General features: G+C 44.6%; 1 protein-coding gene, 2 long non-coding RNA genes and 2 pseudogenes across 7 annotated transcripts in view; 3 read left to right on the forward strand and 2 right to left on the reverse strand.

Moving 5' to 3' along the window:
• Window positions 1-19,859, forward strand: part of LOC144334183 (uncharacterized) — a 54,737-nt gene extending 34,878 nt beyond the window's left edge. Inside the window, exons 2-3 of one of the 4 annotated variants that reach the window (XR_013403700.1) lie at window positions 4,396-4,488; window positions 19,635-19,719. This is a non-coding gene — a long non-coding RNA (uncharacterized LOC144334183). Of the gene's footprint in view, window positions 1-4,395; window positions 4,489-19,634 lie in introns of all 4 variants that reach the window. The other 3 variants (XR_013403699.1, XR_013403698.1, XR_013403701.1) reach the window with 3 other exon arrangements.
• Window positions 1-27,925, reverse strand: part of FADS2 (fatty acid desaturase 2) — a 109,245-nt gene that overhangs the window by 76,322 nt on the left and 4,998 nt on the right. The gene's annotated exons all lie outside the window — the stretch shown is intronic.
• On the reverse strand, window positions 1,366-20,381 carry LOC144334186 (uncharacterized). Its single transcript, XR_013403703.1, has 3 exons — window positions 20,227-20,381; window positions 17,514-19,945; window positions 1,366-1,860 (listed from the first exon to the last, which is right to left on the reverse strand). It is a non-coding gene; the product is annotated as an uncharacterized LOC144334186 (long non-coding RNA).
• LOC144334522 (prostaglandin E synthase 3 pseudogene) lies at window positions 11,631-12,192 on the forward strand (annotated as a pseudogene).
• LOC100427244 (fatty acid-binding protein 5 pseudogene) lies at window positions 13,153-15,179 on the forward strand (annotated as a pseudogene).

Here is a 27,925-nt window from a genome sequence, read left to right on the forward strand (position 1 = left end):
AGGGGCAACAAATATGGGAGTGCAGATATCTCCTTAATATACTGATTTCCTTTCTCTTGGGTATACGCCTACCAATGGGATTGCTGGATCATATGGTAGCTCTATTTTTAGTTTTTGAGGAACCTCCAAACTGTTCTCCATAGTGGTTGTAAACTTTCCTTGTTTTTGATGACCTTGGCAGTTTTGAGAACTACTGGTTTGATAATTGTCAGATATCCCTCAATTGGGATTTATGTGATGTTTTTCTCATGATTAGATCCGGGCTATGACTTCTGGAGAGGAAGACCACATATAGATCAGTTATGGCAATAATTAGCAATGGCTTAAGTTTCTCCAATAAAAAGTCAAAGACTCAGACTAAAGATGAGAGTTAAATTATAGGTTGTTTACAGAGACTCACTAAAAACAAAATGACCCCAAACAGTTAAAAGTTAAGGCTATGGCAAATGCACACACAAAAGAAGCAAAAATTAATGTCAGATAAAGTAGAAACCTCTATTAAATGTCAAAGACACTGTTCTTTTGTTTTTTCAACTTTTATTTTATGTTTAAGGTTCATGTGCAGGTTTGTTATATAGGTAAATGCATGTTACGGGGGTTTATTGTTTCATATTCCAGGTACTAAACCTAGTACCTAATAGTTATTTTTTCCTGCTCTACCCCCTCCTCCCACCCTCTACCCTCGATTAGGCCCTAGTATCTGTTGTTCTCTTCTTTGTGTTCAACAGTTCTTATCATTTAGCTTCCACTTATAAATGAGAACATGTGGTATTTGGTTTTCTGTTCCTGGGTTAGTTTGCTAAGGATTATGGCCTCCAGTGCCATCCACGTTCCCATGAAAGACATTATCTTATTCTTCCTTATGGCTGCATAATATTCCATGATGTATATGTACCACATTTTCTTCACCCAGTCTTTCATTGATGGGGATTTAGGTTGATTCCATGTCTTTACAATTGTGAATAGTGCTGCAATAAACATTCATGTGCATGTGTCTTTATGGTAGAATGATATATATTCCTCTGGGTATATACCCAGTAATGGGATTGCTGAGTCGAATGGTAGTCTGTTTTTAGTTCTTTAAGGAATCACCACACTGCCTTCCACAATGGTCAAACTAATTAACACTCCTACCAACAGTGTATAAGTGTTCCCTTTTCTCCATAACCTCGCCAGCAACTGTTATTTTTTGACTTTTTAATAATAGTCATTCTGACTGGCTTGAGATTGTATCTCATTGTGGTTTTCATTTGCATTTCTCTAAAGATCAGTGATATCGAACTTTTTTTCATATGCTTATTGGCCACATGTAGGTCTTCGTTTTATATGTGTCTGTTTATTTCCTTTGCCCACTTTTTAATGGGGTTGTTTGGTTTCCCTTTTTTTTTTTTTTTGGAAATTTGTTCAAGTTCCTTATAGATGCTGGATATTAGACCTCTGTCAGATGCACAGTTTGAAAATATTTTCTCTAATTCTGTAGGCTGTCTGTTTATGTTGTTGACAATTTCTTTTACTGTGCCAAAGCCGTTAAGTTTAATTAGATTCCATGTATCAATTTCTGCTTTTGTTGCAATTGATTTTGGTGTCTTCATTATGAAATCTTTGTTCATTCCTGTGTCCAGGACGGTATTGCCTACGTTGTCTTCCAGGGTTTTTATGGTTCTAGGTTTTACATTTAAGTCTTTAATCCATCTCTTCCATGCCACTGCTCTTACTAAGGTCATCCTCATGGCCCCCAGTAACCTGGCCTCTGTCCACGGCCTCTCAGAAGCTTTTTGTTGTTGTTGTTTTGAGACAGAGTCTCGCTCTGTTGCCCAGGCTGGAGTGCAATGGTATGGTCTCACTCACTGCAACCTCCACCTCCCAGGTTCAAGTGATTCTCCTGCCTCAGCCTCCCAAGTAGCTGGGATTACAGGCACGGACCACTATGGTTAGCTAATTTTTAATTTTTTTAGTAGAGACAGGGTATCATCATGTTGGCCAGGCAGGTCTCAAACTCCTGACCTCAAGTGATCCATCTACCTTGCCTCCCAAAGTGCTGGGATTACAGACGTAAGCCACCGTGCCCGGCCTCTCAGAAGCTTTTGACAGTTGCACTCTTTCTCCTTCTTGAACCACACTTTTGCCCTGGCGGCCATGAGCCTGTCTTCTCCTGTTCCCTCTCCCATCCCGGATGCTCTTTCCAGGCTCCCTGGCCACCTCCTTTCCACTGCCCAGCACCCCGCTATGGACGTTCCTCAGGGCCCTTTCCCAGGACTCCCTTCTCACTCTCCCCAAGCGGCTTCCATCACCACCTAAGGGCCCGGGTCTCCCCAGACCTGAGTCTCTCCAGAGCTCTCTCTCCAGCGGCTGAGTGGACAGCTTTGCCAGTGTCATACACATTTCTCAGACTCAGAACACACAAACCTAAGCTCCTGTTCCCTCCACCTGCCCCTGCACCCCTCCTTCTTTCTCTTGGCCAGTGGTACCACTGTTTGCCCAAAACAGCAATCGCTTTTGGTTTCCCGTTGCCTCACCATGTTCAATCCACATAAGGCCGGTCTATCAATTTGATGCCACCCCACCCCGACCACACTGCATGGCAAGCCCGCTCATGCCCCTTTGCTGCTTAAAATGGGTCCAGGTTCTCACTCCCTTAGAATATCTAAGTCCAAACCGCTGACCATGGCCTCCACGCCCAGGCCCCTATCTGCATGTCTAGCTTCCTTCTTACCACTCCCCATCTCACCTCCAGCCCTCTCTACTACACATGCTATCCCAGAGCCTTCCCTCTAGGTTCTCCAGGGTCCTCCCCTTCTCCCACCCTCGCGGTCCTGTGCCCCATCCTGCTTTCCAGAAGATGGGAAAACTGCCAGGACAAGCGCTGAGTCCCATGCACCCCTAGATGGACAAAAAAGACCCACATTTCTCCAGAAGTTCATCGACACAGCAAAGAGCGAAAGAGAGAGGGAAGAGAGAGACAGGAAAAGAGAGAGAGAAAGAACAAAAGACAGGGGGAGAGAGAGACCTCCTCCATGGCAGGAAATCCAGGGCTATTCATTCATGGAGGTAGGCAAACAGAGACCCACTGGGCATCAGGGCTCCCGGCTCCCCTTCCCTTGTGGGGGTGAGCTCCAGAGATGGACCCAAGGCTTGGGAAGTGGTTCCTCAGTCACTGATGACACCCACCCTGCAGACCTTGTTTATTCTGTAAGGCAAGGATCTGCTGCCTTTCAGGGAGACTAATGGGGGTGCCTTGCTTAGTCTTCTGGTTAAGAGCCATCAGTGGGCTGTGGGCCTACCTGCCAAAAAATAGTGGGGAAGTTATTATAGAATTTTGACAAGATTTCAAGAAACCGCAATGAAAGGGGGAACTCCAAAACTCACACTGGAAGTTCCTCACCCTGGATCTAGCCAAGTGGATCCACTTCCTCTTCCCTGACCCCTAAGAAACCTAGGTCTGCTCTCCCTGAACCTATGAAATCCAGCAAACCCTGTCCTCTGAATAAGTCACAGCTCCTCTGAGTCCTGGATCCCTGAGAACTACATTCTATTTATTTATTTATTTATTTATTTATTTATTTATTTATTTAGAGATAGGGTCTCACTCTTGTTACCCAGGCTGGAGTGCAGTGGTGCAATCATGACTCACTGCATCCTTAGCCTCCTGGCTCAAGCCATCCTCCCACCTCAGCCTCCCCAGTAGCTGGGACCACAGGTACATACCACTACACCTGGCTAATTTTTTTTTTTTTTTTTTTTTGTAGAGGTGAGGTTTCGCCATGTTGCCCAGGCTGGTCTTGAACTCCTGGGCTCAGGAGATCCTGCCGCATCAGCCTCCCAGAGTGCTGGAATTACAGGCGTAAGCCACTGCACCCAACCCCAAGAACTACATTCTTTTTTTTTTTTTTTTTTTTGAGGCAGAGTCTTCACTCTGTCGCCCAGGCTGGAGTGCAGTGGCGCGATCTCGGCTCACTGCAAGCTCCGCCTCCCGGAGAACTACATTCTTGAGACTCTACCAGCATTAGAGGAACAGGCTCCATCTCACTCCAACTCCAGGAGCCCTCCCCTTATTAGGACTCACATTAGCAGGTCGGGTTGTGTCTCACTGGCCATTGGGACTAGAAACAACTCCCTTGTCTGGATGCAAGAAGCCAGATTCCATCATGCCCAGGAGTTCAAGAGGCCCACAGTCCCTCCGCCTGACTCAGCTATGCCCAGAAAAGCCTTGGAAAACAGCCAGTTCTGTATTCACCCTGAGACACCTGGGTTTGCTAAGACTTAGCTAGCTGCTAGGTCTTCTGGGAAGTTGCTCACTTGCCAGGGACCCCAAAGCCCTTGTCAGTTTATTCTTCCAGCCTGGAAGCCTGGAAGCCTGGGACCAGATTGTCCTTAACCTTCAGAATCCACTTACAGCATTCACAGGAGTTCCAGAAAAGCTTGGAAGGAAGTGACATTAGCCCAACTTGAGACTTGGAGAGATTAAGAGACTGCTCCAGGATCACGCAGGTAAGTTTCAAGGCTGGCTTTTGATCCTGGCCCTGTCTGCCCCTAAAGCCTATGTATGCTCTTTGCCCCATGCCTCAAAGCCCTTTAGAGAAGATATTCTTAGTGCCAACTCTGGCACTTAGAAACCTTATGTGGAAAAAAAAAAAAAAAAAAAAAAAAGGACTTCTCCCAGGGGCTGGGGAAGATGGGGAACGACTGCCTCTGGGTACAAGATTTCCTTTCAGGGTGATAAAAATGTTTTGGAACTAGATAGAGGCATTGTTGCACAACATTGTGAATGTCCTAAACACCATGAACTGTGCACTTTAAAAATGGTTAATTTTCTGTTGCAGGAATTTTTATCTCAATTTAAAGAAGAAATTGTAAATAAAAAGGCTTCTCTTTAACAGGATGGGCATCGTGGCTCCCACCTCTGCTAAGACAGCAAGGGATTTGGCTTTTGAGTACAGATAGCCTTCCTGTTAATTTTCCTCAATAATCAGGCTCTAGACATTTCTGACACATCAATCTGAACCACTTTTCAATAACCTTGTCTGCTAATTCCATTATTTGTCAACACTGAGTCTGTTTCTATTCATCATATTTTCCCTAAGTCTTAGTGTTCCAGAACATCCAGCATGAAGTTCACATATTCTCACACATGACTGAATTCCACAGATTTTATTCAGGGCAAGTGAGAAAAGCAGATTCCATTGTTCTTACAGGCACCAAGGATCAGAAGTCAAAAGTCGGCTTGTGGGTTCAGGCTCAGGGAATAATTCCAGGACAAAACTGCAGAGGTCACCCATTAGACCAGGATTACATAGGCCTTTTGTTGTTGTTGTTGTTGTTACACCTTAGCAATATTACTCCTTTTTTTTTTTTTTTTTGAGACGGAGTCTTGCTCTGTTGCCCAGGCTGAAGTGCAGTGGCCGGATCTCAGCTCACTGCAAGCTCCGCCTCCCGGGTTTATGCCATTCTCCTGCCTCAGCCTCCCGAGTAGCTGGGACTACAGGCGCCCGCCACCTCGCCCGGCTAGTTTTTTTTTGTGTGTTTAGTAGAGACAGGGTTTCACCATGTTAGCCAGGATGGTCTCGATCTCCTGACCTTGTGATCCGCCCGCCTAGGCCTCCCAAAGTGCTGGGATTACAGGCTTGAGCCACCGCTCCCGGCCTACTCCATTTTTAAAAAAGCTTTCATGAACCACAGTATCTCATTCCTAGAAACCCTTACCTTCTTGCTGAAATGAGAGCATGAGCAGAGGACCAGGGATAAGAGCCAATGTGCCTGGGTCAGGCCAAGGCCTCTGAGCAGAAGGGCAGCCAGCAACACCGTTTCCATCCTTAGCTCATCTTGACTGTCTTAGTCCATTTGGGCTGCTGTGACAAAATACTATAGACTGGGTGGCTTCTAAACAACAAACATGTGCTTCTAAGTCCTGATGGTGGGGAAGTCCAAGTCACCATCAGATTCAATGTCGGACAGCCCATTTCCTGGTTCATAGATGATATCTTTTCATTGTAGCCTCATGTGGCGGAAGGGACAGGAAGCTCTCTCTGGCTTCTTTTATGAGAACACTTCCTGTCCTCATAAGGAATGAGGTCCTCATGAGGACCATTCCTGAGGGCTCAGCTCCCAAGACCTAATCACCCCCCTAAAGTCCCCACTTCCAAGTACTATCACCTTGAGGGTTAAGCTTTCAATATAAAAATTTTGGGGGGACACACACATTCAGGCCATAGCACTGAACAAGACACAGGAGAGTCTCAAGTCAGGAGGACTGCACAGAGAACTGCAGGAGGATCTGCTCAAGTCTCTGGCTGAGTGGTGGTATGAACACACACGAGCGGAAATGACTCAAGGCCAGGGGAAGAGCCACCAGCCAGCTGGAAACCAAATGATTTCTGGAGCACACATAAAGCCAAGATGGTTCTAGTAGCTGAGTGGAAAGACCTTACAAACACACAGGGCAGTGCCATAGTAGTGGGAATGAGTTAACCCTGGATTAAAGGCTGCTATGGATCCACCATAACAAAGCTTAAAAACAAGTCTCAAAAGCATCAATCAGATTCCAAGTCACTTATTGCATGCCAGAACAAAGGCCAACATCATTTAAGTGAATACAACAAATCCATCATCCAACAGTATAAAACTGACACTGTCTGGCAGCCAATCAAGTATTACTACACATGCAAAGAGTCAGCAAGTATGGCTCATATCCTGGGCCATACTTAAAAAACTTTCATGAACCACAGTATCTCATTCCTAGGAACCTCTACCTTCCTGGAGAAAAATTGATGAATAGAAACAGACTCAGTGTTAACAAATAATGGAATTAGCAGACAAGAGTATTGAAAGAGCTATCAAAAATATGCTCCATATTTTCAAGAAGTTAGAGGAAAATGGGAACAAGATGAAAGAAATGAAAGATATGTTTTTAAAGATCCAAATGGAATTTCTAGAATGGAAACTACAACATCTGAGATGAACACTAGATTCGATGGGATAAACAGCAGACTAGACATTGTAGAAGAAAAGATCAGCGAGCTTGAAGGCATAGCAATAGAAACTACCCAAAATGAAGAATGGAAAGAAAAAAGACTGACAAAATATGAACAGATCATCAGTGAACCATTCTAACATACGTGCTATTAGAGTCACAGAAGGAGGGGAGAGAAGAGGGGCAAAATAGAAAAATAGCTGAAGAAATAATCAGGCCACTTTTTGCTGAAAACCCTTCAATAATTTTCCGTGTGCCTTAAAGCAGTGCCCACAGTCCTTACGTTGACCTGCAAGATCCTACTAGCCTCCCTGCTGCCTCTCCAATCTGAGCTCCACCACTCACTCCTTCACCCACTTCACTCCAGCCACGCCAGGCTTCTCTCGACTCTGTGAAATTCCTCCTCTCCTGGGCTTTCCCACATGCTGTTCCCTCTACCAGCAGGCTCTCTTGACTCTCAGTTGACTTATACCCCTCCTTTGGATTTCAGCTAAATACCACTTCCTCAGAGAAGCCCTCCCGGACTTCCCAACCAGACATGGTCCTCTCAGCACCCTTAACACCCACACGTCTCCATGGCAGCATTTGGTACCTTTCAGATGAATTAATTATGGTTTTAATCTCTTCTTCCTTAGAGTCTTGTTCATGGCCATATTCTCAGTGCTTAGCCTAGTGCCCCAGCCCTCCAGCTAGAAAGTGAAAGAGATGAAACTTCTTTTCCTTGGTTTGTCTCTCTCTTAAATTATGTTTGCAGTGGCAATTACCTGGTGGGACTTCTGCCTCCTCAGCATGGAGCGGCTGTCTCAATGCAGTCCATGGTAGCCCCTCTTCTATCTGCTGGCAAATACTGTCTTTTCTATGAGCAAATGGGCCAAGGGAGCCCTTGGAGAGGGCCACAGATATCCATCTGTATTAGTAAGAGCTCTCCAGGTAAAACGGAACCAATGGGATTGGGGGAGGGCACGGGGAGAAAATTGGCTCACAGCATTATAGAGGCTGACAAGTTCAAAGTCTGCAGGGTGATGGCTGGGCGCAGTGGCTCACGCCTGTAATCCCAACACTTTGGGAGGCCAAGACTGGCTGACCACCTGAGGTCAGGAGTTCAAGACCAGCCTGGCTAACATGGTGAAACCCGTTAACTACTAAAAATACAAAAATTAGCCAGGCGTGGTGGCAGGTGCCTGTAATCTCAGCTACTCGGGAGTCTGAGGCAGGAGAATTGCTTGAACCCAGGAGGTGGAGGTTGCAGTGAGCCCAGATCGTGCCACTGCACTCCAGCTTGGGCAATAAGAGCAAAACTCCATCTCAAAAAAAAAAAAAAAGTCTGCAGGGTGGACAGGCTGGAGACCCAGGGAAGGGCTGATGTTGCTGTTCAAGTCTGAGGTCCTGTCTGCTGACAGAATTCCTTCCTGCTCAGGGGAGGTCAGTCTTTGTTCTATTAAGACCTTCAACTGATTGGATGAGGGGTATCTCCTTAATGGAGGGCAATCTGCTTTACTCAAATACCACTAGCCTAAATATTAATTCATCCAAAAAACACCTTTATGGAAACATTCAGAATAATGTTTGACCTGATGTCTTGGGCACTGCGACCCAGCCAAACTGACACACAAAATTAACCCTCATACCATTTAAGAATGGACGCTTCTCTGCACAGTAAAGGAAACTATCATCAGCATGTACAGGCAACATACAGAATAGGAGAACATTTTTGCAATCTACCCATCTGACAAAGGTCTTATATCCAGAATCTACAAGGAATTTAAGCAAATTTACAAGAAAAAAACAAACAACCCCATCAAAAAGTGGGAGAAGGATATGAACAGACACTTCTCAAAAGAAGACAATTTATGAGGCCAACAAACACATGAAAAAAAGCTCATCATCACTGGTCATTAGAGAAATGCAAATCAAAACCACAATGAGATACCATCTCACGCCAGTTAGAATGGCAATTATTAAAAAGTCAAGAAACAACAGATGTTGGCAGGGCTGTGGAGAAATAGGAATGCTTTTATACTGTTGGTGGGAGTGTAAATTAGTTCAACCATTGTGGAAGACAGTGTGGCGATTCCTCAAGGATCTAGAACCAGAAATACTATTTGACCCAGCAATCCCATTACTGGGTATGTACCCAAAGGATTATAAATCATTCTACTATAAAGACTCGTGCACACGTATGTTTATTGCAGCACTATTTACAATAACAAAGGCATGGAACTAACCCAAATGCCCATCAATGATAGACTGGATAAAGAAAATGTGGCATATATACACCATGGAATACTATGCAGCCATAAAAAAGAATGAGTTCATGTCCTTTGCAGGGACATGGTTGAAGGTGGAAGCCATCATTCTCGCAAACTAACACAGGAATGGAAAACCAAACACTGCATGTTCTCACTTATAAGTGAGGGTTGAAAAATGAGAACACATGGACACAGGGAGGGGAACATCACACACCAGGGTCTGTCAGGGATTGGGGAGCAAGGGGAGGGAGAGCATTAGGACAAATACCAAATGCATGCAGGGCTTAAAACCTAGATGATGGGTTGATAGGTGCAGCAAACCACCATGGCACATGTATACCTATGTAACAAACCTGCACGTTCTGCACATGTATCCCAGAACTTAAAGTAAAATTAAAAAAAAAATTAGAGTGAGGACTGCTTTATGTTAGCTTTATACATTCAGAAAAAAAAAAAGAGAAAGAGAACGAATGCTTCAGACACACCCTGCCCGTGCAACCTCTCCCATTCCCATGAATTCTCCCAAAACACTTTGGGTCTTTGTTATGGAAATTATACTCTACTTGCATCTGTCTCCCTCTATGCAAATGGAGTGAGGGGTCAATATTACTCATTTCTGTGTCCCCAAAGGCTTTTCTTGGTATCTGACTCACAGTAGACACTTGTCTACACAGGCAAACACTTGCTAAGTTGAATGGCATGAATTAACATCAGGGAACATGCTTAGAGGAGCTCTTTCTAAACTCGCCAACCTAAACCCAGGGCTCACATTTACCTGGAGAAGCAAAGGGAAGGCAAAGGAGCCAGGTGAGGCTGGAGAGCTGGGTCCAGACCCCTTACAATGCCTTGTGGAGGCTGAAGCTACTCTGTGGTGGATGCTGATTTGCCATGTTGACTTCTGATTAACCCCATCTCTGGGAAGGCCTCTAAGATTTCCAGTTCCTTGTGTAAGAGCACATACTTTCCATGAATCCTGACCTTAGGTCTAAACCTTAATGTTATTGTACTTTGATTATCTTACACATTCCTTCTGAATCACACGTACTGTTCCCCTGTGGTATATAAGCCCTGGATCTGGGAGTAATGGCACAGGATCCACCATATTGTCTTGCTGCCGCCAGAGACACAAACATGGCTTCTGTTCCTAAGTGTCTATTAAATCTTTCTAAAAAACTGGATCTGTTAGCCTCTTTCTTTGGCCTCTCAGCTCCCTCAGACTTTTGGGGGTAGGCTTGCATAAACCTGCCCACAACAAAACACACCTGCCCAACCAACCCCAACTGGCTTTGGGGCCTTAACAGCTGATGGAGACACTCATTAATCCCTGCTTCACTGATTCCATGATTAAGGACACAAGCCTTCACCATAAGGCAATAGACACAGGGCACGGGCTTTGGAGTCCACATAATAGGAGTTGAATACCAGTGTCTATCTTAAAAAAAAAAAAAAAAAAAGACAGAGAAAGACGAATGATACAATGGAACAATGGCTAAGGAATGTAAGTCAAACAGCCAAAAATATGCTTGATTTCATTAGTAATTAAAGAAATATATATTAAGCAGGACACAACTTTTCATCTAAGAGATGAACAGAGATATAAAAGAATGATAATATACAATGTTGGGTGAGCTGTAAGTTGCAAGGAAACAAAAAACCCTGCACAGAGGAGCATCAATGAAATGTGTATACCCTTTGAATGAGTAAGTCCACTTCTAGGAACTTATTTTATAGAAATTAGCAAAGATATGCCTATAAGTATGTTCAAAGAAGTACCAGTTTTGAGTACATATAATTTAAAAATACTCATAAAGTGATATATGCAGCTATTTTTTAAATGGCACAGAGCCATATGCTCTAATCTAAAATGATATACAATTATATAAGTGACCACAAGCAAGTTACAAAACATGTAATCTAATCTTTGTTTAAAAATTTAAGATAAGGCTGGGCACAGTGGCTCATGCCTGTAATCCCAGCACTTTGGGAGACCGAAGTGGGCGGATCACCTGAGGTCAGGAGTTCAAGACCAGCCTAGCCAATGTGGTGAAACTCCATCTCTACTAACAATACAAAAAATTAGCTGGGTGTGGTGGTGGGTGCCTGTAATCCCAGCTACTTGGAAGGCTGAGGCAGGAGAATCGCTTGAGCCCAGGAGGCAGAGGTTGTGGTGAGCTGAGTTTGCGCCATTGCAGTGAAGCCTGGGCAACAAGAGCAAAACTCCATCTCAAAAAATAATAATAATAAATAAATAAATAAGATAAATATGTCGAGCCTGTTGCTGCCACCATCGCCTGAAGGGAGCAAGAAGAGGTTGCAACCAGGGAGAAAACACAGGAGAAGAGTCAACTCCCTAGCCGCAGCCACTGCCAGAAAGGCCCATGCACCCATTTCCCCATCCCCCTGTCCCCTTTACAATGCCACCTGCTTCTGCAAAGTGGTACAATCAATCGAAGGGACCATGTCTTCACTGAATTTTCTGTTGAAGACAGTAAAGCTGCTCATGTACATTTTGAAAAATCCAAACGTACATTCAGTTGTCTTGGAGGAAATGATCATTTTAAGCATTTAAATGAAATTGATCTTTTTCACTGTATTGATCCAAATGATTCTGAGCCTAAAAGAATGGACAGATCAATTTTATGTTGTTTATGAAAAGGAGAATCTGGCAGTCATGGCCAAGGTTAACAAACAAAAAAAAAAGGGCAAAGCTTAACTGGCTTAGTGTGGACTTCAACAATTGGAAAGACGGAAGATGATTCAGATGAAGACATGTCTAATTTTGATCATTTCTCTGAGGTAATAAACAGCATGGGTGGTGGTGTGGATGTAGATTTACCAGAAGTAGATGGAGCAGATGATGACTCATGAGAAAGTGATGATGAAAAAATGCTAGAGCTAAAGAATATTGTCATCACTTGGATTTTGAGAAAGAAAAATAACTGCTCTGCAAGATTTCAGAACGGAGAGAACTCCTGAATTGATTGCTCAAAAGGCATGCTCTATTTGCCTACTTTAACCCATTTTTCAACCTGTTTTGTTTTTGAAAAGGCTTCACAGAGGGTTGATATGTACCATTGTATGGGGCAATTTTAAGGTCAGCTAAGGCAATAACCTGATGTATGAAGACATCCCAGATTTCCAGGAAGCTGTTGAGGTCCTAGGCAATGGATGCAGCAGTTGGAATAAATACAAACATCTCACCTAAGTCTCCTTTTCTTCATAGCATAGATACTGACATGATAGAAAGCTCTCAGCTTAGGGAAACAGAACTAAATTTTAGGTTATAGAACATGGATTCAGAAGTGGCTGGAACAAATTGGCTGACACCTTACTGGTAACCTACTATTCTTCTGGTATTATCCTTCAGGATTTTTCACTAAAGTTTATTTTTCAAAAAATTTACTTCACATGATTCTTGTCAGTGTTCCAGATGTATCTTAGCTAAAACTAGTGAATGCCTTAACTTAGATGGTTTTTTAAAATTATTCATTTGGGCCGGTTGCAGTGGCTCACACCTGTAATCCCAGCACTCTGGGGGGCCAAGGCAGGTGGATCACCTGAGGTCAGAAGTTCGAGACCAGTCTGGCCAACATGGGGAAACCCTATCTCTACAAAAATTAGCTGGGCGTGTTGGCAGGCACCTGTAATACCAGCTGCTCAGGAGGCTGAGGCAGGAGAATCACTTGAACCCGGGAGGCGGAGGTTGCAGTGAGCCGAGATCGCGCCATTGTACTCCAGCCTGGGTAACAGAGTGAGACTCTGTCTTTAAAAAAAAAAAAAAAAATTATACATTTGGTATTGTTTGACCCTTAAGCTTTTACATCTCTTAGCATGGAGGACAAAGAAAGCTGTACATTGTTGTATGAGAGTGTGTACATTTAGACCAGATTTGTAGTTGCACTGTCAATATGACAAATGAGTGAAAAAAATGTTTAATACTTTTTTTTTAATTTCTTTTTTTGATTCAGCTTATACCAGAGCTGAAAACCTCAAGTTAAGTTCATGACAGTGGGGATTTTTAAAAACATCTACATTCTTTCTAATAAACTGTTGGAAGACTTAAGAAAAAATAAGATACATATCTACTGGCATACGTGTAGAAAAAGTCTGGAGAAACAGAAATAGAAGCTCTTTCTGGGGATGCTTTTACTCTGGTTTGTTTAAATTTGTTAGAATAAGCATGCATCCTGCATACCATCTTCATAATAAAATAAAAGCAATCAAGACTTTAACAACAAATGGGCATCTGGGGCAGGTCCCTTCTAAAGTGCCTGTAGGTGCCAGGAGTCGCACAGCCCACTCTCCATGCCTGACCCCGCTCTGTGCACTCTGCACGCCAACCCAGGTCACTGCTGAGCAGCTGGAAGGAAGATGGTGCCTGATGGACACCAAAGGCTTTGATGAAGACATGAAAGAACTGGCAGTGGGAATAGCTCTGCAAAACATGGGTGCAATGGCCAGACCAGATTGTATCATCTCTCATGATAGCAACAACCTCACCATAAAAACTGAGAGCACTTTGAAGACAACAGTTTTCTTCTTACACCCTGGTTAGAGAAGTTAGAAGAAACTACAGCTGATGGCAGAAAAACTCTGACTGTCTGCACTTACAGATGGCGCATTGGTTCAACATTGGGAGAGGGATGGGAAGGAAAAACACAACAACAAGAAAATCAAAAGATGGGAAATTAGTGATGGACTGTGTCATGAACAATGTCACCTGTACTCAGATCTAGGAAAAAGTAGAATATTACACCATGGAATACTATGCAGCCATAAAAAAGGATGAGTTCATGTCCTTTGCAGGGACATGGATGAAGCTAGAAATCATCATTCTCAGCAAGCTAACACAGGAACAGAAAACCAAACACTGCATGTTCTCACTCATAATTGGGAGTTAAACAATGAGAACACATGGACACAGGGAGGGGAACATCACACACCGGGGACTGTCGAGGGGTGGGGGGCAAGGGGAGGGATAGCATTAGGAGAAATACTTTTTTTTTTTTTTTTTTTTTTTGAGACGGAGTCTCGCTCTGTCACCCAGGCTGGAGTGCAGTGGCCGGATCTCAGCTCACTGCAAGCTCTGCCTCCCGGGTTCACGCCATTCTCCTGCCTCAGCCTCCCGAGTAGCTGGGACTACAGGCGCCCGCCACCTCGCCCGGCTAGTTTTTTGTATTTTTTAGTAGAGACGGGGTTTCACCGTGTTAACCAGGATGGTCTCGATCTCCCGACCTCGTGATCCGCCCGTCTCGGCCTCCCAAAGTGCTGGGATTACAGGCTTGAGCCACCGCGCCCGGCAGGAGAAATACTTAATGTAGATGATAGGTTGATGGGTGCAACAAACCACCATGGCACGTGTATACCTATGTAAGAAACCTGTACATTCTGCACATGTACCTCAGAACTTAACGTATAATTTAAGAAAAAAGGAAATGAAAAAAAAAAGTAGAATAAAAATTCCACCATCACTTTGGACAGGAATTAGCTACGAAAATAAACAGGCTCAGTTCAATGAGCAGATCTCCATACTGCTGGGTTTGTTTTTTTTTCTTCATTACTGTGTTCAATTATCTTATCACAAACATTTTACATGCAACTATTTCAAAGTGTTGATTTGGTTAGGATCATCCCTTTGGTTAATAAATGTGTCCACGCTAAGAACAAAAACAAATATAAAACAAACAAAACAAAGAATGCAGTGTGTTTCCTTTAGCAGCTGTATGACCTCAGGATAAGTTATTGACTTCTCTGACTCACAGCTTCTTCATTTGTAAAATGGTCAACAAGAATATTGTCAATCTCAGAAAGTCGTTGGCAGAGTTAAATGAGGAAATATATGTGAACGCTTGAGCACAGGACTTAGCCGATGTCCGTGCCTAATAAATGATCCCCTGTCTCTTCTTTACTCCTTCTATCCCTGTAGCCATGTTCTGTCCCCCTAGGACGTTAGTCTTGAGTGAATGGCCAATTTTGGTTCTCTGTACAGGAACAGTTTGTCTTTCTCTTCCATGTCGCTGGTTTTCATCCTTGGATTGTCATTTTGTGTTTATTAACGACGGCGAGGTTGACTATTCTAGTAGCCAGTGGGCATGTCCTGTTTCCCGAGTCTCCTTCTGGCTTGGCCCATCTGTGTACCTGGGTAGGGCTTGCTGATTTGTGTGTGTCACATTAGGACGAATGGGTTGGGAGCTGGCCTTTGGATTGTGGGAAACTGAAGTGGCAGAACGGAGGGGCTCTCCTCTGGGTTGCCAACTCACCGTAACTGTCAAAGCTCTCCTTTAGCAGTTCCTTCATCTAGAGCTAAATGGCTGGTGTCTACCAGCACAGGGTGAGGGGACAGGGAGAGGGTGCGAGAGTGTTAAAGAGTGTGAGCAGCCGACAGATGGAGCTGTTTAGTAGGCAGACTTTCAGGAATCCCTGGCATGGCCCCGCTGGCTCACTCCCATCCCCCGCCATCCTCCTGTCCAGGACTGACACTGTGCAATGGGATAGCTGTATCCTCCCGCATTCTTTATTTATTTATTTTTTTTGAGATGGAGTTTCAGCTCTGTCACCCAGGCTGGAGTACAATGGCACGGTCTCAGTTTACTGCAACCTCTGCCTCCTGGGTTCAAGCGATTGTCCTGCCTCAGACTCCCAAGTAGCTGGGATTACAGGCGCCCACCACTTCACCTGGCAAATTTTTGTGTTTTTAGTAGAGACAGGGTTTCGCAATGTTCGCCAGGCTGGCCTAGAACTCCTGACCTCAGATGATCCGCCTGCCTTGGTCTCCCAAAGTGCCCGCCCACGCTCATTCTTGGCTGTGGTTTTCTACATTCCACTGAAATTCATTTAACTCCCTTGTCCACTGAAGGGCCATCCTATTTTCTTCAGTTTTATGAGCTTAGTTTTCCTTCCTTCCTTCCTTCCTTCCTTCCTTCCTTCCTTCCTTCCTCCCTCTCTCCCTCCCTCCCTTCCTCCCTTCCTTCCTCCCTTTTTCTTCTATCCTTCCATTTTTCTTTCTTTTGCTCTCTCTTTCCTCTTCTCCTTTTTCTTCTCTTCTCTTCTGTCTTTTCTCTTTTCTTTTCTTCTTTTCTTTCCAGGATCTTGCTCTGTCACCCAGACCGGAGTGCAGTGGTGCAATCACAGCTCACTGCAGCCTTGAATTCCTGGGCTTAAGTGATCCTTCAGCCTCAGCTTCCCATTGTTTCTTTGCTTAATTTTAATGGCAAATCAGGAGGGGAGAAAGACAAACACGTGTTTGGTTTGCTACACTGCAAAGAAGTCCGGACTAGCCTTTTAAAAGGCTGACTTCTTTTCTGACTTCTTTTCATTTGAAGGTTTTGATCCACGCCAAAGTTCCCATGTCCCAGAAGAGGTACTACTTGCTGTTATGAACATTGATGCCCTTATGTAAATGCGGGCTGTGAGCACACCTTCTGATCCACCTCGATGGATCAGTCTAGATGTCATGCACCGTAGGAGTTGCTGTGCATGCATAACTCGCTTACTCCTCATGGGAACCCAGTGAAGCGGGTATTACAATCCCCACCTTAAAGATGAGGTAATTGGGGCTTAGAAAGGAAACTAACTTGTGTGAGAATTTTTACAATATTCATTTATTCAAGAAATATTTACCAAAAGCCTTCTATGTGGCAGTCACTATTCTAGGTGCTGGGGTTAGAGAAGTAAACAAGACAAAGTCTGCCCCCCAGAGCTTATATTCTAGTTGGCAGAGATGGACAATACAGGAACTAACAAACAAACAAATATATGGCGTGTCAGGTGGTGATTGTGCTATGGAGAAGAACAAGGCAGGAAAGGGAGCGGGGACAGGAATTGAAGTAGGGCACCCTCTTAGACTAGATGAGAAGGCCTCACTGAAAAGGTAGCGTCAAGACCCAAATGGGGACAATACAAGCTCCCTCTCTGATAAATGACAACCACAAAATGAGTCTTTTTTCAAGAAGGGAATCAACTCTAATTAAATAGAGACTATGAGGCCCGGGTGCGGTGGCTCACGTCTGTAGTCCCAGCTACTCGGGAGGCCGAAGCAAGAGGATCTCTTGAACCAAGGAGTTCAAGACCAGCTTGGACAACGCAATGAGACCTCTGTCTCTTCAAAAATAAATAAACAAATGGAGACTATAAAGCAAGGTACTTTATTTGGGTACTATACAGGCATTTCTCTGGGAAGCTGACTTTCCAACTGTAAATGACTACATAAAGATACTGGATGAGCTGAGGTAGGAGCTCAGGTGAAGGTCCCAGTGAGCTCTGCTCTGTTCTCTATCATAGGTTACAGGTTCCTCCACTTCATCTTCCTACTATTTGACATAAAGAGATAAGAACTCTCCCATCGAACTGTTTGATTGTAATATGCCTTTACTACCTAAAATATAAACTTTCATGTTTGGTAGACATCAAGGATTGTGAATCAGGTTTTAGCTATAAGAAGCCATAAGACGGTATGCCACCACTTATGTAAAAAACAGGAAAAGGTGCATATGCACACACATGAGTACATACATGCACTCATCTTCACACACATGTGCTGTCATAGACAGCAGAGAATGCCCTTAATTCTTCTCCTCTCTAAATTGTGCCCTCTTGCAATGAGACTTTACACTTCTTTCCACCATGATGTGGGGTCTATTTCTCCATCCCTTGATCCTGGACGTGGCCATATGAGGTTCATTAGCAAATATAATGAAAGCAGAAACTTGATACGGCTTGTGTGTTGGAGTATAACCCCTTTCGCTGCTGGGAACTCTTCTGTCATCACATGAGTCGGAGCTAGTCTCCCAGATGATGGGAGGCATGTGGCCATCACTTCAGTTGACATAAGCCAACTTCCAGACATGCAAGGATCTTCTGGTCCACCCAGCCTGACAATTCCAGACATGTGACTGAGGGTATCCTCTACCACCTAGCCTTGCTGAGCAAGCCCAGACTAGAAGTGCTCCACAGGCCCATAGACTCCCAAGCTTGTTTTTTTCTTAACTCACTAAGCTTTGAAGTGTCTTGTCATGCAGCAAAAGCCAACATATATGTGCAGAGAATATCTCTGGAAAGATTTTCTTAACTGCTGACATTGGTTGGCTGCTGGGAAAGGTGGGTGTGGTCAGAGGCAGGGATCACAGGGAAACTTCGTTCACTGCATTATACTTTTTTTGGTATCTTTTGAATTTTGAACCCTATGTATTAACCTGTCCTAAAAAACACACACACAATTGTAAAATGTTACAGTCATAAAACATGACTGATGGAGAAGAGAGTTTTCATCCATAAATTGTACATTTTGCTGTTACTTCAAAAATACAGTAGGTCATCATTTAAGGATGCTGATAGGTTCTTGGGAACTGCAACTTTAAATGAAACGACGTATAACAAAACCAATTTGACCACAGGCTAATTGACAGAAACAAGAGTTAGGTTCCTACAGCATATTTCTGTCACAAAAGCATCAACAAACTTCTAGATAAAGACCAGAACACTCCCAATATATTAACATTGAAATAAATGTGAACTACACATACATTTATGAAAGATTGGTAAAAACAAATAAGATAATTAGTTACCCAATTGTTTCAGTTCAAGTGGCCGGAGTCTATCTCTGCAACTCAGGGCATAAGGTGGGATCCAACCCCGGGCAGGACACCATCCTGTCGCAGGGCACACATTCACACCACACACACACACACACACCTCTGTCTCTCTCCCACACACACACTCACACACACACGCACTCACACACATATACAGTGACACACACTCTTACACATTTACACTCACTCTCTCCCACACACACAAACACACACACACTCTCACACAAACTCACACAGACACACTCATACTCACACACACTCACACATTTTAACACACACACTCACACTGTCTCACACACACTCTCACACAGCCTCTCACACTCTCTCTCACACACACACATATCCCCACACTCACATCCTCACTCTCCCTCACACGCTCACACTCACATCCACACATACACCCACACTCACTAACACACACCCACACTCCCACACACACACTCACCTCCCCACACTCATACATGCACAGTCACGTACCCACTCACATCCCACACTTACCCACACCCTCACACACACCTACGCTCACTCACATATCCACACTCACTCAAACTGGGACAGTCTAAACACAGTGTAGACAATTTAGATGTGCAATTCACATCTTTGCACATCTTTGGGATGTGGGAGGAAGTCGGGGGACCTGGAGAAAACCCTGCAACACAAGCTCAGACACCCAAGGAGAACATGCAAACTTCACTCAGAAAGTGGCCCCGGCAGGGAATCGATTTTTCCTCTCAGCAGCGTTATAATGAAATGACGTTAATCGAGGACCCGCTGTAACTGAACTGAAAACGAACATGCACGGCTTTTTCTTTTGTTTCCCTTTCTCAGATGCATCTAAGACCTTTGTCCTCAACACAAGCCTCAGCGTACTATCTGGTGTTCCAGACAATAGCCCAGGCTGCAGTGGCTGAATGTGAGTGCTTCTGACAGTTTCTAAGCCTGTAACACCATGCGGTATTGTTTTGTTCACATCTTGCCAAAGTTCTTATTCCGAGGTCCACTTTCTTTCCACTGTAGTGTGCTACCTCCTTACTGGGGAAGAAGGATGAGAGCACTGGGACCTGAGCTAAACTGGTTGCATCTGATTAAACTTGAATTGGCTTAGAAAATAGGAGGGGGCTGGGCGCAGTGGCTCACGCCTGTAATCCCAGCACTTTGGGAGGCCAAGGTGGGAGGATTGCTTGAGCTCAGCAGTTTGAGATCCATCTGGGCAACATAGTGAGGCCCCATCCCTACTAAAAACTTAAAAAATTAGCCAGGAGGGCCAGGCGCGGTGGCTCAAGCCTGTAATCCCAACACTTTGGGAGGCCGAGATGGGCGGATCACGAGGTCAGGAGATCGAGACCATCCTGGCTAACACAGTGAAACCCCGTCTCTACTAAGAAATACAAAAAAACTAGCCGGGCGAGGTGGCGGGCGCCTGTAGTCCCAGCTACTCGGGAGGCTGAGGCAGGAGAATGGCATGAACCCGGGAGGCGGAGCTTGCAGTGAGCTGAGATCCGGCCACTGCACTCCAGCCTGGGCTACAGAGCGAGACTCCGTCTCAAAAAAAAAAAAAAAAAAAAAAAAAAAAAATTAGCCAGGTGTGTTGGCACGTGCCTGTAGTACCAGCAACTCGGGAGCCTGGGGTGGGAAGATTGCTTGAGTCTGAGAGGTTGAGGCCGCAATGGGCCATGACCACGCCACTGCCCTCTAACCTGGGCTACAGAGTGAGACCTTGTCTCAAAAAAAAAAGAGAACAAGAAAAGAGAAGGATTTATTCCCTTGCTCAATTCAGGGGAAGGCTGAATAATCTAACCGTGGGAAATGTGGGGATGGGACAGCCTCGGGAACAATTGGATCCCGGGACTTGAATGCTGCCAGGTTCTCTCTCCTGTTTCACCTTGAGGTGGCCTCATTCCCTCTTCCTGACGACAGTTTCTGGCAACAACTCTTGTTTTCTGGCAACAAGACAGTTCTGAAAACAACTGAGTCAGCATTTATGGCTTGCTGCATTAGAACATAACACCTTCTAATCTCTGGAGGTATAAGGTCAGACACCCGAGGAAGATCTCTGACTGGTACTCCCTCCTTGGGTCAAGTTCCCATGACTGGATGGATCAACCATGGCCTGGAAATCAACCTCCCTTGAGCTCAGTCTACACGCTAGAGTAGGAGAAGAAGCCATTTTCAGAAGAGGTGGCTGCTTCCAGGAGAAAAGTAACTGCTAGACATAATACTAGAATCTGGGTGCAGAAAACTATGGGCTTTGGAGTCAAGATTAAGCAAGCCACCCAAAGTCACACTGTGGTGGTGGCCACTCCACTACAGTGTGACTTTGGGTAGTTTAATCTTTCCAAGCCTCAGTTTTGCCATCAGTAATACCTACCCCATAGGATTGCCTTAGGTGTTGACGATAGCATGCCCGGTGCGCATAGTACGGGCGTCCGCACAGGTAAAAACTCTTCACTGTGTCTGCTCAGCCCCAGCACCAAATAGACCTACTGGGGACCCTTCTGCAACATGGAAACTACTTGTGAATAAAGTCTCAGAATATTAGGTTGGAAGAGACCTGAGATATCATTCAGTCATCCCCAAGAGCTGGTCCACAAACTGGTCCGAGATATGACAGAGTTTTCAACAGCTAATGAAAACACTAGAAAAATAAAAAAGAATGTAGAGTATTCCATAAAATTAAGGTTATTCCATTTAAATGTTGGCCTTTTATGAAAAAATTATGTCCTAATTTTTTGGTACTAAAATGGTTTTTGTTTTTTTATTTTGTGCTGTGTGTTTTTGTGGGGATTTTCTGTTTGTTTTTTGAGATAGGATCTTGCTCTGTCACCCAGGTTAGAGTGCAGTGGCACAAACACAGCTCACTGAAGCCTCGACCTCCTAGGCTCAAGCAACCAGCCCTGACTCCAGTTTTGAGCATCTGAAAGAAGTTCAGTAGGTCTGGAACACAGAAGCAGCCAAGGGATGGGGAAGTGGAAGGGAGAGTTTCAGGCAAGAGGAAAATTGAGAGACAAGGCTGGAGGGGCAGGCAGGCTCAGGCTGCAAGGGCCTGGCAGGACACACTGAGGAGCTGGACTTTATCTTCAGGTTAGGGAGAAGCCAGGAGATTGACTGGCTACAGATGGAGAGGAAAGTAGAGGGTGGCAAGACTGGAGGTAGGAGGTAATCTACTCACTCATTCAACAAATATTTATGGAGTATCTACCCTATGCCAAGCACTGTTCTAAGAAATGGAAGTACAGCTGTGTGCAAGCATTTGCTCCCACGCTACTCGTATTTTAGTCGGGGAGACAGATAACCACCAAATAATTTCCGAGAGTCGTCAGTGTGCTGGGAGGAAACAAAAATAATAGATAGAAACTGATAGAGGGCAGGAAGAGATGGGGCACCACGGGAGACAGGTTATGAGGAATATTGAAGAGCTAGAAGGAAAGACATGGTTCGTCTCCTAGATGAAGATGGAGTCTTGTCAGTGCTGAGTACAGTTAAGGACTAGCAGATCCCAGTATTTATAAAAGCTGCCCTTAAATGGAAGCATACAGATTGTTAGTGTAGTCTTCCCACTTAGTGATGTAAGCCTGAGTTTTAAAAAGCAGTAACGTGGCAAGAATCTGGTTTCCTTCTCAGTTCTGGCAGGAGCTTTCTTGTGCAAAAGGATTAGAAGCAAGGGAAAAGCTGAGACAGATGTGTAGCCTTGCTCATAGCCATCTCTCTTCCTGCAAGTCCAGTACCATTGGCTATGTAAAGTCGGAACTTAGAGTAGGAGTGCGTGTCTCTGTGTTTTTGTATGCGTGTTCTCTTCTTGCCAATCTCTAACCTAATCTGACACTGCAGGAAGGCAAGAAAGCCTCTATTGAAGCTAAGAACTGATTACTCCTGTAATCCCAGCACTTCGGGAGGCTGAGGCAGGAGGATGGCTTGAGGCCAGAAGTTCTAGACCAATCTGGGCATTATGGCGAGACTGCATCTCTACTAAAAAAATTAGCCAGACCTGGGGGTGCATGCCTGTAGTTCAAGCTACTCAGGAGGCTGAGGTGGGAGGATCACTTGAGCCCAGGAGGTCAAGGCTGCCGTGAGCCATGATGGTGCCACTGCATTTCAGCGTGGGCAACACAGTAAGACTCTGTCTCAAAAACAAAAACTAACTGAACCCTAAGGAGCCAGGCTAACAAAGATCTGAAGGAAAAGTACTACAAGAAGGCAGAACAAGAGAGTGGTGAATTTGGCATGTTCAAAGCATAGAATGAGAGGTGGTGTGGCTAAAGTATGTAGTGCCTGAGGGGGCACCAATAGAAATGAGGTTTGTGGTTTGAGAGGGAAGCAGTGGCCAGATCACCAGAGATCTTGAAGGTCTTGGTAAGGTATTTTTAAGTACACTCAGAACTCCTGTAAGTTCTGAGCAAGAGAAAGAAATTATCTGACATATTTTTTAAAAGATTAGTTTATTTGTAAAGAATCTGTTGTAAAGGGGAAAGAAGGAAAACAGAGCCCAGTTAGGCGACTATTGTAGCAGTCCAGGCAAAGACAGATGTCGCTTCAATCAGTGGCAAAAGTGATGGAGATTGAGAGAAGCAGATACTTTTAGAATGTCTTTTCTTTCTTTCCTTCTTTCTTTCTTCCCTTTCTTTTTCTTTCTTTCCTTTTTCTCCTTCTTTCCTTCCTTCCCCTTTCCTTTCTCTTTCTTTCTCTTTTCTTTCTTTCCCTTTCTTTGTCTTTCTTTCTTTTTCTTTTTCTTTTCTTTCTTTCTCTTTCTTCCCTCCCTCTCTCCCTTCCTCCCTCCCTTCCTTCCTTCCTTCTGACCGAGTTTCGCTCTTGTCGCCCAGGCTGGAGTGCAATGGTGCAGTCTCGGCTCACCGCAACTTTCATCTCCTGTGTTCAAGCAATTCTCCTGCCTCAGCCTCCTGCGTAGCTGGGATTACAAGCGCCCGCCACCATGCCCAGCTAATTTTTATATTTTTAGTACAGATAGTGTTTCGCCATGTTGGCCAGGCTGGTCTCGAACTCCTCACCTCAGGTGATCTGCCCACCTTTGCCTCCCAGAGTGCTGGGATTACAGGCGTGAGCCACTGTGCCCAGCCTAGAATATCCTTTGGAAGTAGAATAAAGACCTCATTAGTTGGAGGTACAGGGGCAGGGGTGATGGTAGAGATGAAGGAATAAGAGAAATAAATCTGATTCTAGCATTTGAGTTGAGCAAATAAATAGATAATGGGACCATTTACCAAGATGAGGGAACAGAGTGAGTACAGGGGTGAAAAATTAAAAATTCTATTTTAATGTTATGTTTGAAACACCTCAGCTGGGAGCAGTAGCTTATGCTTATAATCCCAGCACTTTAGGAGGCCGTGGTGGACGGCACCATGCCCAGATAATTTTTGTATTTTTAGTAGAGACAGGGTTTCACCATGTTGGCCAGGATGGTTTCGACCTCATGATCTGCCCACCTTGGCCTCCCACAGTGCTGGGATTACAGGCGTGAGCCACCGCACCCAGCCAAGGCCTGATTCTTACTGCAGAAGGGTCTCCTCCATGTGACAAAAAAATATGACTGTATTTGCTAAGCAACATTAGCAGAAACAACTCTCCCCCATTCCCTGCTCCCAAGGATTAATTCCAGTTTAATGGGCTCTGCAGCAGCTGCTAATCATTGGGTCATTGTTATCAGAGGGTTGAGTTACTCTATTCGGTGTAGGTCATAAGCCAGGCAGCAGACCTGGGCTTTGGGAAACAGGGTCTGTTCCTTTTTGTAGGAAGTCACAAACCAAAAGCAATCACAGACCTCTACAGTATTCCTTTTCCATACCTACCACGTGATGTTAGACCTCTGTCTCTGACCTTCCGTTTCCTCATGATAAAAAGGAAATAGTGACTTCTTTTCCTTCCTCCCCTTCCTCCCTCCCTCCCTTTATTCCTTCCTTCCTTCCTTCCTTCCTCCCTCCCTCCCTCTTTCCCTCCCTCTCTCCCTCTCTCTCTCTCTCTCTCTCTTTCTTTCTTTCTCTTTCATGAGATGGAGTCTCACTCTGTCCCCCAGGCTAGAGTGCAGTGGTGCAATCTTGGCTTACCGCAGCCTCTGCCTCCCAGGTTCAAGCGATACTTCTGCCTCAGCCTCCCGAGTAGCTGGGATTACATGGCATGCGCCATCACGCCCGGCTAATTTTGTATTTTTAGTAGAGACAGGGTTTCTCCATGTTGGTCAGGTTGGTCTCGAACTCCCGACCTCAGGTGATCTGCCCACCTCAGCCTCCGAAAGTGCTGGGATTACAGGCATGAGCCACTGCACCCAGCAGAAATAGTGATTTCTAACCTATCTCATCTATTTTAATAACGAGGCTTAAAGGACACCAGGTATGTTAAAGTGCCATACATGTATTTTCTTAGCTAGCAATATTGGTGAGGTCAAACTTTAACCAAGCTCACTAGATAATGATTTATTAATATGTGGTGAAAGTCATAACTATTTTTTTAAATAAATAATTTTCTACAGCAAAAATGGCATCAACTTAGTAAGTGCATCAAATTTAGATGACTTAAACGACAGGCTGGGGAACCTATCTAAGAAACTGGGTTAGGCCAGGCATGGTGGCTCACGCCTGTAATCCCAACACTTTGGGAAGCCAAGGTGGGAGGATCACTTGAGCCTAGGAATTTGAGACCAGCCTGGGCAACACAGTGAGACCCTGTCTCTACAAAAAATAAAAAATTAGCTGGATACAATGGTGCATGCCTATAGTCCCAGCTACTTGGGAGGCTGAGGTGGGAGGAACGCTTGAACCTCAGAGGTGGAGACTTCAGTGATCCATGATTGTGCCACTGCACTCCAGCCTGGAATGCAAGACAGAGCAAGACCCTGTCTCAAAACTCAAATAAAATAAGGTGGGTTGTTATCTGCAGGTGGACATTGATAAAAAGTATGGTATGTTAGGTAAAACTTTAATTTAAAGCACAGATTCCTAGTGCTGGAAAGCATCTGGCCAATCTCTTCACTTTACAGATAAAGGATCCAAAACCCATAGAGGTGGACATAATTGTCCAAGATTACACAGCAGTAGGTGGACTAGCAGGTCCAGGTTGCAGGTGTCTCAACTACAATCCTTATTCTTTCTATTCTACCACATTGCCTCCCTTCCTTGGTACATTCTACTGAAACGTGATGGATCCTTCTCCAACTCTGAAGTGCACAGAGAATAGAATTTGAGATCTTCATATCCCAGAGTCTAGTGCTTTGTTCCTGCATCTTTAGTGTGCACAGTATTAGTGGAGAGGTACTTGGTCAAGGAGCTGTAGGACACAATTCCTTTCCTGTTCTGGTGACAAGAAGTGCAGTAAAACTAAGGAATGCATACTAAGTGCTCGAGGAATACCTGTGAAATAATTTGGCAGCAGGCCGGGCGCAGTGGCTCAAGCCTGTAATCCTAGCACTTTGGGAGGCCGAGACGGGCGGATAACGAGATCAGGAGATCGAGACCATCCTGGCTAACACGGTGAAACCCCGTCTCTACTAAAAAACACACAAAAAAAACTAGCTGGGCGTGGTGGCGGGCGGCTGTAGTCCCAGCTACTCGGGAGGCTGAGGCAGAATGGCGTAAACCTGGGAGGCGGGGCTTGCAGTGAGCTGAGATCGCGCCACTGCACTCCAGCCTGGGCGACAGAGCAAGACTGCATTAAGGAAATCCCATGAATTCCTCTATGAGCCTACCTCCACCCCATCCCAATCTCCATTCTTAGAATGCAGCAAAATGAAAGAGTCCTGTTTCTAGCTCTCGCTCTGCCTCCAATAGAGGTATGACTGGGATTCTCCCTTTAGTTTAAGCACTGTATGTCATAAATTATTTGTAATATTACTTGACATTAATCTGCAGAATTATTATAGATGACTTTTCTTAAAACAAAGACTGGTTCGGTTAACTTTAGTGCCTACTGTGTGCCTACTGTGTTGTAGTCACTACACCCCCATAAGTTATCCAATTTCACAGAAATCCAGATTTTTCAAAAATGGTTTTGGTCTTTAATGGCCTGAGGGACTGCGACTGAGGGGAGGCTGCAGCAGAGGCAGAGCACAACCAGTATTGCTCCTCCTATGCGTGTTGACTTTGTAAAGGATACAGGCTATTGGAAAAACTATTATGTTTAGGATCTTTTGTTAAAATGAATCAAAATTTGAATTCACAACGCAGGCTATTCCAACAGCCACTGGCAGTTAGGTTATTCAATTATGGCTTCACTACAATTGGCATTAAGGTCTTTTTTTTTTTTCTTCTTTAGAGAGAAAATGGTGGGGCAGTGGGGAAGGGGTCTCACTATGTTATCTAGGCTGGTCCTTCAACTCCTGGGCTCCAGTAATCCTCCCACCTCAGCTTCCCAAAGCACTAGGATTATAGGCACGAGTCACTGTGCCTGACCTGGCATTAGGATCTTAAGCTCATTTCGTTCTCTTCCTTGAGGATTAATTTGGCTAGAACAAGTAGTATTCTTAAGTGGCAACCTAAAATTAAGCATGTGATTCATATCCAGGATAAGGCAAGTTCTCTTAGGATCAACAGGGCCCACAAGGCAAACGTTTCCTTTAGTTGGCCTGGATATGGGTTTATTGCAGTCTGCATGACCACATGTGTAGGTGGATAAGGAGATGAGAGGGCAATACAACATTTGCCTAGTAGCCTATATGCTTACTCACCTGTATTTTTTCAGGTTGATATCATCAGTTAATTCAGCAAATTATTTATTTATTCATTCATTCATTCATTCATTCATTCATTCATTCATTCATTCAATTTTGAGACAGAATCTGGCTCTGTCGCCCAAACTGGAGTGCAGTGGCTCAATCTCGGTTCAATGCAACCTCTGCCTCCTGGGTTCAAGCAATTCTCCTGCCTCAGCCTCCCAAGTACCTGAGATTACAGGCACCCCCCACCACGCCTGGCTCATTTTTGTATTTTAGTAGAGAGAGGGTTTCACCATGTTGGCCAGGTGGGTCTAGAGCTCCTGACCTCAGGTGATCTGCCCTCCTCGGCCTCCCAAAATGCTGGGATTACAGGCATGAGCTACCACGCCTGGCCAACTCCACAAATTTATGTGGGATTCCACCTAGAACTCCAAACCAAGGTGCTCTGAACATGCATCGGTAG

The sequence above is a fragment of the Macaca mulatta genome, chromosome 14 (genome assembly GCF_049350105.2).
Source record: "Macaca mulatta isolate MMU2019108-1 chromosome 14, T2T-MMU8v2.0, whole genome shotgun sequence".
NCBI lineage: Eukaryota > Metazoa > Chordata > Mammalia > Primates > Cercopithecidae > Macaca > Macaca mulatta.